General features: G+C 35.9%; 1 protein-coding gene across 1 annotated transcript in view; it reads right to left on the reverse strand.

Moving 5' to 3' along the window:
• The window catches only part of mrpl11 (mitochondrial ribosomal protein L11), a 125802-nt gene extending 111845 nt beyond the window's left edge, over positions 1-13957 (reverse strand). The window contains exon 1 of the mRNA XM_038303983.1: positions 13855-13957. The gene's annotated coding sequence lies outside the window, so the exon portion shown is untranslated. The remainder of the gene's footprint in view (positions 1-13854) is intronic.
• Positions 13958-16786: the final 2829 nt, after the last annotated feature.

The raw sequence follows: 16786 nt of genomic DNA on the forward strand, positions 1-16786 counted from the left end.
TTCATTATCTGTAAAGTATAATCCTCAAAACTACAAGAAATAAATGATAGAAGTGTTTCACTCCCCATGTATTTGATCTATGTAAGAATGATTGACAAAGACCATTACATTTTTTCACAATACCATATTTTGTGTAGCTGTACTTGAGATGAAATTTATTGTGAAGCACCTACAGTCTGTATCCTGAGTGACTGATTATGTTATAGAAAAGGGCAGCAAAGTCAGAACGATGAGGAAGATACAATTACAAAGCTATCATCCACTCTGTCAAAAAAATCAATTTAACATCAATGTGCCAACACTTTTTTCCAATAAAACGCTCACAGACAGGCTGATTGTTTTACTGCAAGAAGACTATAGAGGTTGTTTCATGTTCCAATAGCAAATAACTGCAGGGAGGGAGATTTTCAAGGTTGTACACTACCAGAGAGTCCACAGATCCATCTATTCATTCAATGACTGCTTTTAATATTGAAGAAGCAGTAATGAAAACAAAGGAAAGGCAGGGTGTATTTTGAAGAAACTGGATTCTATACCACCAGAGATGTTTTTATTTGAAAATGTTTTGTTTGCTAAATTATTATATATTATTTTGCTACATAGTGTTTAATTTATTCAATGCATATCTACAAAGTAGAAGGTTAAAAAATAATTAGTAAAAGCCACTTAATGACTAAAGTGTGCCCCTAATTTTTGTTACAGTAAAATGACAAACTTACAACCCCACCTTGATCTCTTATTTCAAATTCATGCAGAAATCATTTTCTTAAATAAATAACGATTAATAAAAAAAAAATAATGATTTAACCATTAATGCATAAAACTGTTGAGCATGATACTTTTAATTCCTTTGCTTTTTTTCATGCAGCACCACAAAGGAAAGTAATAGAGCTAAGGTAAGATCGTGCAAAACATCAGTTTGATTAAATAAAAGCTGCTTTAAGCTCTTTTCCAAACAACACTTTTGTGTCTGTATCTGGAACTCATCATTAGAGGAAATATTTGCCAACATAAGACGCAAAGTTTAAAAGCTTTAAAACTGAATCATAGAAGGAGCAACTTTTCACTTTATATTAAAAAAGGAAAAATACATGAGTCTGGATGAAAAACCGAGGAATCCTGCTCAATCAAGAACAGAAGCTTCATGACTGATTGTGCCTGACTTAAGTTACACCCCCAAATCAACATATCAGTGGATGCACCAAGAACTCTGTGCACTTTTAAAAATACCAGCAGACTCCACTCAGTTCTGTTTTAGCAGAAGTAAATCAGACGTTACAGTTGCAAAAATAAAAATACTCAAAAGCTGAGCACTGGAAAACATTTCAAGTTTTAAGATGACAACTGTAGGAGGACAACAGTGAGAGACCTCAGATTTAACCCATTTAGGCCTAAAACGCCTGGAAAAAACACCTTAAAAACCTATGGCCGATTTTAAAAAATACCCCTAAAACCTGAAGTTTTTCTGTAAATTCAGCAACTGTGTCAACGCCTAGTAAATTACTGATATCTCAGCTTCTGTAGCAGATAGAACTCAAAATATATTTTATCTTTGAAATTCTTCCCAAAAAAAAAAGTGAAAAGCAGTAATCAAAAAAAAAAAATAAAATAAAATTCAACCTTTTATTTTTTCCATATGTGATCATGTCTTCATTGAGAATGTGCAATATAAAACGTTTTTAAAATAAAGAACAAACATTACATAAATAACTATCTGATGATTACTTATTAACAGTATTATTATGCATAATAATGCATATGTCTGTGTTATAAATTGCATACAACTTACCTCCAGATGGCCACAAATCTGTCCCGGGACATATTTTGGGGGAACTGCGTCCTGAAGAGAGATTTACTCTGTCGCCAATAATCTCTTCGTATTGGCAACACAAGAAGTCCCATGCCCATACACAGCCCAATAAATGTCTTCATCTCCGTCACAGTCACGGGTGACCACTTTGCCATCTTTGCTCTTGTTGGAGTTTGGTTTGTTTGGTCACTGTACCTATTCGTCTCGGTAACAAGATGCATCCAAAGTTCTTCATTAAAAATATGCTCAAATGCCTGCAGCGGTGTGGCGTCTGCAGGCAAATCAACTTTCACTCCAGGTGTGCGGTTGAAAACACTCCGTGCATTGCGGTGGTAGTTTGATTGGTTCAGCGCGTTCAAAGTCATCATTTTCATCTATACCGTCATCAAAGCCGACACACTCCTCAAAATCACTGCCTTCCGACAACTCTTCTCTGTCAAACTCCTCCATGTTTGCTTGAAAAAAACTTCTTTCTTCTTGCTTGACTTATATGCTCTCCCGGCGTCAATGGTAGAATTACGCAACAGCGCCCCCGGCTTGAATGGTAGAAATGCGGTAATGCTTTCCCGGCCTAAATGGGTTAAAGAAATAATGAGAGTAGCTGCAATGACAGGTGTCTAGTCAGATGCTCCAGGTGGACGATTTACTGGAGCTACTGACTCAAATAGGGATCCTCTGCCAAACACCAGCAGCCCCGACAGTTGGACAAAAGCTCCTGAAGTCATGTTTTACATCTTCCTGGTACAAAACTGCTCCATGTCAATTAAAGCTTTTATGCATTTCATGAAAGACTATATTTTATATTAACATAAAAGTAAAAACATATAATAATGAGATCATGTAAAAAGGTAATCAGTGAGCAGAAAAACAAAATTAGAACTTAAATCAGATAACAGCGTGAAGTTTGAGGAAAACACTTCACGCACAAAAAGATAAAATTGTGTGCATAATCTATGAGGTTGTGCCCAGAACTTAAGCTAACTTTGAATCTTTTCTAAGCGCATTTGAAGCTGATGCGAGCCTGCAGCTTGGAACTCTGAAGATGATCAATGAATATGAATCCATGCAAAATTCAATACATCTGTCACTCATCATCCATCATCCAAAATGCAAGATAAATAATAATAGTGATCTAGTGGTGCCAGAGATTATTGTTTTTCATTTGACCTTAGATTGGATCAAATTGTCCAGTTTTGTTCACAGGTTGACCGTTAATGCATGATTAGTTTGGACCATTTAGGACAATTATAAAACATTAGGACTCTGTATTCATTTTGGTAACTTAGTCATGGGTTGGAACTAGGGCTGCAACTAACAAATATTTTGCACATCGACTAATCTGACAATTTTCTTCCTTCAGTAATTGATTCATAATCGGATTGCCAAAGACTTTTTACAAAATGAAACCCGGTGAAACTCTTAACTTTCCACTTGTGGAGTTCCGGATAGAGCGTATTGAGGACATTTAAAAATTTTTTTTCCTTAAATCCAAAATATTCATATTTGTTTTACAATCTTGGTCTAACTACTTCTCTGCATGGGTTGCTCTGTCAGTTAAAGGCATGATTTAGAGTCTCTACACTCTAATTAATGAATAATCAATTATATGTTAATGAGAATATGTCAATAATCAAATAATCACGATTAATCTGATTAATTATTTCAGCCCTCGTTGGAACTGCATGTCTTTACCCCCCACCAGCCTACTCTCAAATAATCGTAGGGTAGATACTAGCAGCAGTGAGGTTAAGCAGCACAGCCCTGCATCATTCAATCAAGGTATAGAAATAATATTTTTTTCTTATTTCAGATTCTATTATTTTATAATGAGTTATTTTTATAGTATTTACACATATATGTTAATAAATCCAAATGTAGTGGTTGAATGTAAACATTTTCTTTAGCTCATTCAGACATGTTTTTAGCAGATCACAACAATTCGTTGTCTTGTCATTCTGTCTTTATCAAACATTATAAAGTATAGAAAGCGTTGACATTTGTGTTTGACAATTATTGTCATTTTTATTGACTTGAAAAGATTCATCTCTGAATAATTTATAGTATGTTTTTGTTTTTTATAACAGTATTTATCTGCACAGTTGCAAAAAAACAGCCGTTATAGAGACTTGGTGATGCCGACACCCCTGACCTTACCTCATCCTAATTCTAAGAAGGTCCAGATTTGACTATTAAATTATGAAAACTGTTCTTTCTTAGCTGCAAGTAGGAGTAGAAGCACCAGCACAGCTCCCTGCAGCTGGGTTCAACCCAGGACTTTGTAGTTAAATAGTGATGACTTCCTACCCAAACACAACCTCCATGCATTACTTCTCCTTCCCCGTCATCAAACCCCGGCGAGGCTCCGAGCTCCTCTGAATTACTTTTGTCCCCCCCTGCACCACTGTTGCTTTTCTTTGAACAGCAGAGAATACAATGCTAACCACCTGCAAATAAACAGATCTGGAACCAATCTTTACAAAGCACCACCACCACAGAAATAGATACTTGTAAATTCAAAGGATTTTCTGTACACTGCAGGAAGCTTGCATTGGAAAGATGAGGCTACATGTTTGTTTTTTTATTTAGTTTTTTTTCTGGTATCAGAGGAAAATAAACATCCAAACCTCTCGCTGTTGGTGCCAGGAATTAAGCTGAAGTCAAATTAGACTTTTTGCTGCTCTGTTATCTTCCAATTTGTACCAGGATAATGTTTGAGGCTCCAGGCCAGGATCCAATCATTTGCATTACATGATTGAGAAGGCAGAAGCTAAATTCCTTCTTATCACTTTAAGGAATCAATTAGGATAACTGAGCAATAAAAAAATAAGGGAAAGAGAAACACTGGATACAGATGTAAAAAAAAAAAAACGGAAAAAGAAATACAGTAAAAGGTATGATCTACAGCCAAGTATCTTTGAGTTACGTGGACAGTATCACAATTAACAGCAGCCTTTTCTGCACATGGATGCTTTCTGGGCTCAGAAAGAGACAGCAGGCGTTACAGTTATTAGATGTGAATCAGAGATCCTCCCTGGTAAGAACTCCACAGGAACTCTGCATGACACACCAGCGCAGAGACAATAAGTGAGCCATTTCTCCGTCCCGCTCAACCCTTACATGTAGTCAGGGTAATTCATGATGCCATGCATGCTGAGGTTATACTAATTATCCCTGACATGAAAGGCTGGTTATTTAACCACAATAACCGCAAAGGTTGGTGTAAAGTTAAAGCTGTGATTTTTTTTGTAACTCCAGCTGGAAAAATACTATTAAATTGTTGTTTGCTGTACAGAAAACAAACCCAAGGCTTCCTCCTACTCTCAGTGGAAAAAACACGGCTTTGCTTCACTGTCTATACAGGGCTGAGAGAATTCAGTCTGACCTTTAGCATCCTGGTCAGAGACTCTTTAACCTTCTGCTCTCTGTGAGCAAAACCAGCTTCTATTCAGGGTGTTTTTAGGTTTTTAAAACCTGCAAGACATCAGATTTCAATGCCTGTCTTCGGACCCGTTCCCCACATAGACCTTTTTATATCATTTATTATCTCTTCTATAATTTATAAACATTATTTTCCAGATTACTTTTATTGTTATTTCAATAAGTATCCCAAAATACAACCATAAACTGCATAGATCCTTTCTTTCATGTACTTTAAGGTAGGATGTTATGACTAGAAGAAAAATCTTCATTATCATTGGAGAAGATACATGTAAATTTCTAGGGATGCACGACATTGGGATTTTGGCCGATATCCGATATGCCGATATTTTAAAACTCATGTAGCCGATAACCGATATCGATACTGATGTTAAAGCTGGACAAAAATAAGTAGTAATTGAAAATAGCAGTTTTGTTATCCATTTCTGACACTTTGAAAAATAATATACTCAAATATATTTTCATATGCTGATATCAAATAGATTTTTTTAAAACGCGGTATCAATCTGTTTTACTTTCAAAATCTCGTGAAATTTCATCGTTCTGTTACAAACTCTCATGATATTTTGCAAATTCTTGTGAGATTTTGTTAGTAAAATACATCGATACCGCGTCAATATATCAACAAATATAATCAGCAAAATTTCGTGACTTTTCGGGGGATTTCGTAGCATGACAATGACATATAGCAATATTTCATTAGTAAAAGAGATTGATATGGTGTTTTTAAATGGCAATATATCAGCATATGAAGATATTGTGATATTTTAATGTATCAATATTTTTTCCCTCGTCTTAAGAAGTTTTTACGTCTGTAAAAAAGAAGTTTTTGAGGGAGAAGAAGAAGTAGTATTTTTAGTATTTTTTTTTTTTTAAGACTTTAGAAACTCAGAAGCTGATCAAATATCGGGTTAAATATCGGTGGGGTGGCCGATGTCCAATATTCAGTTTTAAGGCCGATACCGATAGGGGGCCGATTATATCGTGCATCCCTAGAAATTTCATTGGGCCAGCATTTCTTTTAAAGGAGCCCCAAATCTTAATGGAATCGTACTAAACATGATTTGATTCATTTGAGCCCAAAACGAGTCGTACCCCGATCGCATTTGGCAGAAAATAGTTTCATCAAACCTAGAAGTTTGTGTTTCTGATAGGAAGTGTTGCATATTTTACAGAGCATAATAAAAGCAGCATTATTTCAGAAAAAAGAACATGTTTTGTAGAATAAAAAAAACAAAACTTTTTAATTGATTTTATTTTATTGACATTACTACAGCCAGACATTTTTAACAATAAAATCCAACTCCGAAGATGGAGGGCCTCCTTTCCATCACCCTAATCTCTGGCTCCCTCCACTGATCAAAGCGTTGTTGTGTTTTCCGCTTACATTTTTAAAAAGGCCTATTTTCATATGCATGTCTTGGAACTCTTCATCTGATTTTAATGGTCTCAATAAAATTTTACACTGATATATATATATATATATATATATAGCGAAAGTCAAACTTATACATTTCAGGACAAATGTGAAACTAATTTGATCTGTCTTTAAATACACAAAGTTTGCTCAAATTAATGCTACATTTTTCTCTGTCGCTCTTATAGAAAGTGAACATGATTAATAGTATAAAACATGAATAGGGCTGCTCAGTGCAGCTGTGGGTAGCACTGCCGCCTTGCAGCAAGGTTATCTGGGATCGATTCCCAGCCCAGCTCTTTCTGCATGGAGTTTGCATGTTCTCCTTGAGCATGTGTGGGTTCTCTCCAGATACTCCGGCTTCCTCCCACAGTCCAAAAAGGTTAATTTGTTAATTGGTTTCTCTAAAATTGTGTGAATGATTGTCTCTTTGTTGCCATGCAATGGAGTGGCGACCTGTCCAGGGTGTACCCCGCCCGTGGACAGCTGGAGAAGCACCTGCACCCCTCGCGACCTCATTAGGATAAGTGTGATAGAAAATGGATGGAAAACCTGAATAGTATTTCACCTTAAAATGTCCTGTTTTGTGTGTTTCCTTTCCCTCACAGGATTAAAAAAAACAATACATTCAGCAAAATTCCTATCAAAGCAGAATCACTCATGCTTGTAAAATCTTCCTGCTCTGGGTCGGACGGTGATGGCTGCTCTTTTTCCAGGATATGAAGGGTATGCTGTTTAGAGAGCAGAGTTCATGAGCATTGCTCAGCCAGGCATGAATCAAGCACAATATCACTTCGGGTCTGATTTTATAACATGACCTAACGCTCAAAAGTAGATTTTACACGATACAGGACGATACAGTTCTTTACATTCTGCTGCCACCATGCAGGTCTTTCATTTACCATACTCAGTGTCACATTTCATTTCATCTAATTATACATTATTCTTTTAAATCTTTTCAGATTTCACCTTTCTCTTACCTGCTGCTGATGATAATAAATCTCCCCCATGTGGGACAATTAAGGATGTTTCCTCCACCCTACTTCTGCCTACTCTTTTCCTCCTAGATGTTTAAGGGGGAGTTTCTTTTTTATTTGTGTTTATGTTTAAAAAAAAATGTAAATCTGTCATAAAAATTTTCAAAATGTTGAATCCTTAAACCTGCTGGGGTGTGAATAATTTTGGCCTATAGGTAAAACACCTGGATTCTTCTAACTTCCACGGTTAGGGATTTTAAATATGGGAGTGCTTAGACAGGCATGGAATTTGGGGAAATCTTTTCAGACACCGCTTTGTTTTCCATCATGAAAGAGTTCAACACTGTTCATTAAACCCACCAGTACACTGAGCTGCTTCAATGCTGAGATAAAAAGAGAAGGAACCTCTGATGAAGCACGAATACTCCTGATAACTGAAGTCAAAAAGAAGAGGAAATCTGACTTTGGTGCACAGGAAAGAAGAATATCCTTAAAGGTGATTTAACCTCTCCAACGTGTGTGTTATAAACAACATCAGCTATTTATCGATTGCAGCAAAGCAAGGCGACGATTACTGAAATGAAGCCAAGGTTAGCGTTTCTATACACCCTCCCGCCTCTGTGTCAAGAAAAAGCGCTAAAAGAATTCACTGAAAAGACGATTAGGAACACAAAGAGCGCTCGGGTGAAAGTTGAGAAAGTTAAAATGCTTTTAACTTTCTCGAGGTTATTCGAATTCTAAAGGCAACCAGGTTGCATTTATACAACTTTCTCTCTTTTCATTCGCTCAAGGCATTCCACACAAAAAGAGCTGCATTTATTCCCTCACATTCTGATTTGATTATCCCCATCTATCACACCGTCCGTCCGCAAAACAACGTCCTCATCGGGGTGCAAGGACACTCGTCTCTGCCTCAACAGCTGCTTCATGAAATATGGAAAAGGCTCAGTTTAGTTGGATTTTATAAGTAACACAAACCTTCTGAACGTTCTGTTGGGGAAGATTTTCTTCCTGGTAAAGAGGGCTGATGGTCGACAGCGGCTGAGGATTTCATTTAAATGTCACCAACATCTAGGACTGAGCCTCTCTCAGCTAAAACACTTAAATATGCAGTCAAATGAATGGTGCTTATTAAGAATTAATAAATGTCAACAATCATTGAATCAGTTTCAACTTCCTGGATGACTAATCTGGAAACTTTTCCCAGAAATGTTTAGCTGCTAGGCTCACTGCTCTCCTTAAATTGCTGAAGCTTAAAAAAATTATTTAAAAGTTTTTTTAAATCTGCTGATATGGTTTGTTTCTTTTCTTCTTTTTTTTAATCATTCATCCAAGAACAAAGGAGCTGTATTGATCTCACCTGTGACATCCTAAAGATTATTTTAACCCAAATTGAAGAAGAATTTTTGAAAACATGAAGGCTGCAGTCTATTCATGTTCTATGAATGAACTGTAAAGTTAATAGAAAAGAAAATCCCTTTACTGTCCCACAATAGGGAAATTCTAATGTGTACGGCAGCAAAAAAGAAATCCAAAACTTAAAAGAAACTGAGATATGACACATTCTGAGAGCTGCAAACCATAACCCTAATCCTAACCCCACAGAAATCCAGGTTTAATGAAAAGTGTGTTTATAAATGGAACTTTTACCTTCTAATCAACTGAAGGAGAGTAACTGTATACAAATTAGTACTATAAATATCCGGTACAGCCCTGTCTGTGTGGCACACTCTTAGCAGCCAAGTACAGTAATGTTTTATACCTGAACACATGCAGAATGTTAATGCGTGAAATTTAATTTAAGTGCACAAAGCGACGTTCAGTGGCACCATTTCAAAAAGGGACACTAAAACCAGGCAAAGAGGACTCTCAGCTCTCACTGAGCTCTGCTTTTTAGGAAGATTAAGATTTTTTTTTCTTTTAATGCAGCTACACTAGAGGAACAAGGTGGGCTGAACCAAATTTTTATTTACTAAATGTTTAATATATAAATGATTGTCAAAGGAATTAAAGAGCATTTTTTTCAAAAAATCCAGGTGATGCATTTAGGTACAGCTGGGACATTAACGTGGGGAAATATTAAAAAAATCCAAAATAGGGCTGCAACTAACAATTGTTTTGCAAATCGATTAATGTGTCAATTACTTTTTTCTGTTAATCAATTAATAATCAGATAGCCAAGATTCCTTAAAGGAGACTTTTTATGAAGTTAAATGAGGTGAAACTAAAATTGTTCCACTTGAGGAGTTCTGGATAGAGCATATTGACAGAAGAAAATTTATTTTTTATCTTAAATGCTAAATGTTTACAAATTCTTTTACAATTTTGATATAATTTTTGCTCTAAGTGGGTCACTCATTCAGCTATAGGCATATTTTACAGTCTCTATATTCCAGTTAGCAATTAATCGATTATTAAATTAGTTGCAATTATTTCAGGAATTAATCGATTCATCTGATTCATTGTTTCAGCCCTACTCTAAAGACACATTAAGTAAACACATAGGATCAGTGTTTTTTAATATACCTTTCAGAAGGATAATTTGTCGGACAATCTATCCAGATCTTCATAACCCCTGATTATACTACATATTTAATTAGAAAAAAGCCCAACCCAATACCCAGTTAGTTTCAAACTTTCAACTTAAAAGCTCAAGAAAACAACAGAACAAATGCAATCAAGAAATAGAAAGATATTCTTGATTTACTGCAGATTAAAAAATTTGATATTTTTATTTCTTTATTCTTGCTGAAGCGTACCAGACTTATACCAAACGTTGACTTTAAACCCTAAATGCATAACATTGCGATCTTCCAACCTGAACCACCTACAGGTGCTGGTCATAAAATTAGAATATCATGAAAAAGTAGATTGATTTCAGTAATTCCATTTAAAAAGTGAAACTTGTATATTATATTCATACATTACATACAAACTCATATATTTCAGATGTTTATTTTGTTTAATTTTGATGATTACAAATGACAACAAATGAAAATCTCAAATTCATCATATCAGAAAATTAGAATATTGTGAAAAGGTTCAAAATTGATGGCCCCTGGTGCCACACTCTAATCAGCTAATTAACTCAAACCACCTGCAAAAGCCTTTAAATGGTCTTTCAGTCTAGTTCTATAGGCTACACAATCATGGGGAAGACTGCTGACTTGACAGTTGTCCAAAAGACGACCATCGACACCTTGCACAAGGAGGGCAAGACACAAAAGGTCATCGCTAAAGAGGCTGGCTGTTCACAGAGCTCAGTGTCCAAGCACATTAATAGAGAGGCGAAGGGAAGGAAAAGATGTGGTCGAAAAAAGTGTACAAGCAAGAGAGATAACCGCACCCTGGAGAGGATTGTGAAACAAAACCCATTCAAAAATGTGGGGGAGATTCACAAAGAGTGGACTGCAGCTGGAGTGAGTGCTTCAAGAACCACCACACACAGACGTATGAAAGACATGGGTTTCTGCTGTCGCATTCCTTGTGTCAAGCCACTCTTGAACCACAGACAGCGTCAGAAGCGTCTAAAGAGAAACAGGACTGGACTGCTGGTGAGTGGTCCAAAGTCATGTTCTCTGATGAAAGTAAATTTTGCATTTCCTTTGGAAATCAAGGTCCCAGAGTCTGGAGGAAAAGAAGAGAGGCACTTCATCCACGTTGCTTGAAGTCCAGTGTAAAGTTTCCACAGTCAGTGATGGTTTGGGGTGCCATGTCATCTGCTGGTGTTGGTCCATTGTGTTTTCTGAGGTCCAGGGTCAACGCAGCCACATACCAGGAAGTTTTAGAGCACTTCATGCTTCCTGCAGCTGACCAACTTTTTGGAGATGCAGATTTCATTTTCCAACAGGACTTGGCACCTGCACACAGTGCCAAAGCTACCAGTACCTGGTTGAAGGACCATGGTATCCCTGTTCTTAATTGGCCAGCAAACTCTCCTGACCTTAACCCCATAGAAAATCTATGGGGTATTGTGAAGAAGAAGATGCAATACACCAGACCCAACAATTCAGAAGAGCTAAAAGCCACTATTAGAGCAACCTGGGCTATCATAACACCTGAGCAGTGCCACAGACTGATCGACTCCATGCCACGCCGCATTGCTGCAGTAATACAGGCCAAAGGAGGCCCAACTAAATACTGAGTGCTGTACATGCTCATACTTTTCATGTTCATACTTTTCAGTTGGCCAACATTTCTATAAATCCTTTGTTTTTATTGGTCTTCAGTAATATTCTAATTTTCTGATATGATGAATTTGAGATTTTCATTTGTTGTCATTTGTAATCATCAAAATTAAACAAAATAAACATCTGAAATATATGAGTTTGTATGTAATGTATGAATATAATATACAAGTTTCACTTTTTAAATGGAATTACTGAAATCAATCTACTTTTTCATGATATTCTAATTTTATGACCAGCACCTGTATTTGTTTATCGTGCTTGAAAATCCCACCCTATTTAAGTAACAGTAAACAGACCATGTATTAAAGCACTTAACTAAAATACCAACTGAGGTACTTGACAAAGCAGTGACACTGAGAAAAACAGAAAAATCCATCCATGGGGATATTTCAGCGTGTCAGCAGCAGAGAAAACAGGTTAATGATAGCATAAAGATCCAAAGTAAAAAGTAAAATAAACATAAAATACAGGGAAACTAAATATATTTGGGAAAACATTTTCATTTCCAACACTGATATTGCACCTTTAAGAACAGACCAATACCTATACTGACAAATTTGAATTGAAAAAGCTTACTGGAGAGGTGGTGAAACGTCTTAAAATCTTGGAAACCAAGATTTTTATTTATTTTTTTACTTTTATGGAAACCTATACTGACCTGATTCTGTATTGGCATGAATCATGCACACTTTTAATACTTATTTTGAAGTGCGCATTGTTAGAAAAGGTTTCATCAACTTATTTTACTCAAACAGCGAATAATAATATTACAATGGGTTACTTAGGCAAGGCAAGGCAAATATATTGGTATAACACAATTCAGTACAAAGACAGAGCAAAGTGCTTTAAAATATAGGAAAATAAAACAGAATCAAAGCAAGTAGGGGAAAAATGCTTTATGCAGAATCCAATATTGGAGATTTTAGTTGCAGACCAATATAATCCAATAGTGTTTTTGTCTGATATCTGACCAATATTGTATTGGGACATCATTAAAATAAACTGTATGACAGAAGCAAAATGACAGATCATTAATGTTTAAGACAAAAAAGGACAACTGCGTAGATACATGGTTCTACAGTCTGGTCCACAGCCGCCTCAATAAAGCTTGCTTGGAGTTAAGTGCTTTGTTCAGGAGCACAATATGTTCAAGGTCAGGAGAAAACCGGAATCAAACCCACAGCCTTCAGATTACAAAACAACAGCTCTTCCCACTGAGCAAGTAGTTGCATCTCTAGTAACCGGTGCACCCAGGAGACAAACACAAAACACAAACCTAAAGTCATCCTCCTGTGAATCATGAAACCTGCAGTGCTGTCAGAAGAAAGTTTGCTCTTTAAAAATGTTTCAATTCAATTATTTATATTCAGACTCAGTCTGTCCCGACTCTAAATGTAGGTGTTTATAAGGCTTTCTCTATGTTTGGCACTTTGGGGTTAAATTGTGGTACACAAGCTTGTTTGTTTTGTTTGGGTTTTTTTTTTCTTCCCAAATAATATTTTATCAAACAGTCTTAAAATCTATAATCAATAACTTCCCTATTATGTGACAATAAAAGGATTTTCTATTCCATTTCTATTGTAAATAATTTAAAGTAGCTTGTGTATTTGTATAAAAAAGGTGGTGAAACAGAGTAAACACCAGATCCATGAATAGTTTTTTTAGTCTGAGCTTCTTGAACACTAAATTAAGGATTTTTTTCCCTGTATCAGATAAAACCAGATGATTCATATAAGCCTATAACAGAGTCTGTTATACTTTCAGCAAATACATGTAAACCTTATGAAAAGATTGCGGATACGTATGCTTAAAATCGATCACTTATTACAGAGATCCCCTTAAAATCCCAAATGGACACATGTTTTGTACTGATTGTGAAACACAGGAGCGACACTTCCACATACACAGCCTCAATGAACAAACAATGCTTTTAAAAGTCACGGACTCTATAGATCACACTGTCAGCTGCCTCAGAGTTTTTAAAACGCAACTTAAAGCATATTAAGCTCCGTGTTTTCATACCTGCTTCTCGTCCTGCACCTTCACGCTGGTAGCAGCATCCTTCAGGGCGCAGACATCTTGGAGCAAAGCGGCTTGTTTGCTGCGCGACACATCACAGCACCGCCACCTGCTGGCACGGAGGAGGAAATGCAGCAAAGATAATAGAAATTCTATTCTATTTTATATTTATAAGAATAGAATAGAATAGAATAGAATAGAATAGAATAGAATAGAATAGAATAGAATAGAATAGAATAGAATAGAATAGAAAATCCCTTCATTGTCTCACATTGGGGAAATTCTGGTGTTTACAACAGCAAAAAGATTAAAGACAAAATATAGAAAATGAAGGAAAATGTATAAGAATAAGATAACAGTGTAGTTAAAAAGTAAGCTAATGAAATACTGTACTGTAAAGTCTTTTAACATTATAAATACTGGGAGAATAAATAGCCACATCTGGTCAATATCTTCAAGTCAGTCCAAGATAGCCAGACTAATGTTACGCTACTTAGTATAGTATTTATTTGCATATATATATATTTATTTTCTTGGTTAGTACATCTACTTACTGTGAAATTACCTGTGGAACATCTTCGTACAGCTGGCAAACTGCTTGTTTTTGCAGCCAAATGCAACACATTTTGGCATTTTTACTGAGTGTCTCAGTGGGAGAGGGGAGTACAAGCATGGCGGCCAGTGGCTTTACTTTTTTGGGAAATCAGCATTCCAAGAGGTCAGTGGCTCCATAGAAGATGGCTGATACAATATCAGAGTCATAGTGGGTCTTTAAGAGCACACCCTGCACTCCAAAAGACATCAGTCTCCTGAGCAGGAAAAGTCTGCTCTGACCTTTCTTATACAGAGCCTAAATGTGTTGTGAGTCCAGTCCAGTTTGTTATTCAGGTGAACACCTAGGTACTTATAAGAGCCCACTATCTCAATGTCTGTTCCCTGGAAGAGGGAGATAAAACTGCTTCTTTTTTCTGTTTTATTGTCACAGTTACTTTACCTTACAGCATGCCCTTCTGGTAATATTCAGATTTGTCGGAATTAAAAATGCCTGAGCAATTTTGCAAAGTCATTAACAAACATGGCAGTTTAATTTCTAGATGTGCAAAGCAGATGGAGACACACACCCAAAAGCCCACAGCTATAAATATAGTAAATATAATTCAACAAGTAAAGCAACAAATAAATCAATCTTTAAAAAAATCAATTAGGAGTTCCTGAATCCATATTTATAGAGTCTGTAAAGGGGTTTGTATGATGGCGCAGTCGGCATCACTGTTGTCTTAAAGCAAGGAGGGTTCAAAACCCAGCCTACTATATCTCTGCATGGTGTTTGCATGTACTCTCCACTGTCTGTGATTTTATTTCTCCAGGCACTCCGGCATCCTCTTACAACACAAAAACAGAACTTTCAAGTTTAATGGTCTCTTCTAATTACCTTTAGCTATCAGTGTGTAAATATATTTGCTTGTTCCATTTATCTGCGTGGTCTTATGATGGACTGGAGACCCGCCTCTCACCCAATGATCATCGGAGATGGACATCAACCAAGGGATAATGAAAGCTGTTCTAGGATGGATGGTTTGTAAACAGTGCGACACATAGTCTAATAATCATTATCTCATTATCATCATTATAAAAACAATGACATTTTGTAAAGAATGAGAGTTGGTTAATATATTTGCATCCATTACACTGAAACAAAATGATTAGAAAACATGGTTTTCATGACTTGTTGGAAAATCACGCAAAAATCTTCTGTTGTACCAAATATTATAGAAACCCAGAACTTTACAGTTTTTTTTTTTTCTCATTTTTTTTTATTCAAATAACAGCTAGATTTCCTCTTTTCAGCAATGAATGTTGGTTCCATTAAAAAAAATGCCAAATAGACAAGAGCAAAACATTTTATAGTTACAATTCTAAAAATAGTTCCATTGTAGATTGTTTATCTTTGGTAAAATCAGTTTTAACATACAGACTTCTTTTAGCTGGCTATTTTAGTCTCTCTTATATTTGATTTTGCTCTATTGAACTTACAATCTCATTTTTCTCTCTTCTGTTAATGGTTCCACCTCAAGAAAATAATTTCCCACAAGGGATTAAACACTTCATTCTGATTCTGATTATTTGTTCCTGATCAGTTTTCCTTTCTGGTAAATAAAACCTAATACCTTAATGTGTGCTGATAGACTCAGGCTGAAACACAGCCCGTCTTATAAGAAAAACTTGTGCAGATTTATGGGGCACATGGAGCATAGAGTACCCCAAACCCCTGCAGCACAGTCACAGAATACCTTTGGATCAGAGTCACAGTGTGAGCCTTCTTTAGATGTACAAATTAAGAGAAATCCCTATACCACCAGGGATCACTCAGAAACTCTAAGGTTCAGTAGTTATTCTGAGCAGAATCCTAAAGTTAGAACCATGTTCAATCTGAAAAAAAAAATATTCAAAACTCAGTATAAAGGTAGATTGTGCAAAAACATAGAATATCTCATACAACCGACAATACCAGCCAAATTCTACAAGTTATTTCTAATTTTCAAGCTTATTAAGGACATTGGGCAATAAAGGAATGGAATGAAGACTATTGCCTAGTATTTTTAAGTTTATAACTTGAGTTCAAATATAGAAATTGAAAATTCCAAGCATGTGTGAAGCAAAGGATTTAGTTATATCAGAAATTGATGAATAATTACATAACCCAGGACAAGGTTTGGTATTGGGAAACTGAATAAAAGCTTATAGGGCATCAATGTTACAGAATGTATTTGTAATACTGTAAGATCAGAAAAAAAGATTGATCAAAATGCTCATAAAATGCAATTTCAAAATCTATTTCACATTGTGGAAAAGGGAAGCTTAACAGAATACGTGCAACAGAACCTTGTTTTATTTAAACCTTTAATGATTAAAATGCAATAGTTTAAAAAACATT

The sequence above is a fragment of the Cyprinodon tularosa genome, unplaced genomic scaffold (assembly GCF_016077235.1).
Source record: "Cyprinodon tularosa strain WSP-4 unplaced genomic scaffold, ASM1607723v1 ctg522, whole genome shotgun sequence".
Lineage (NCBI taxonomy): Eukaryota > Metazoa > Chordata > Actinopteri > Cyprinodontiformes > Cyprinodontidae > Cyprinodon > Cyprinodon tularosa.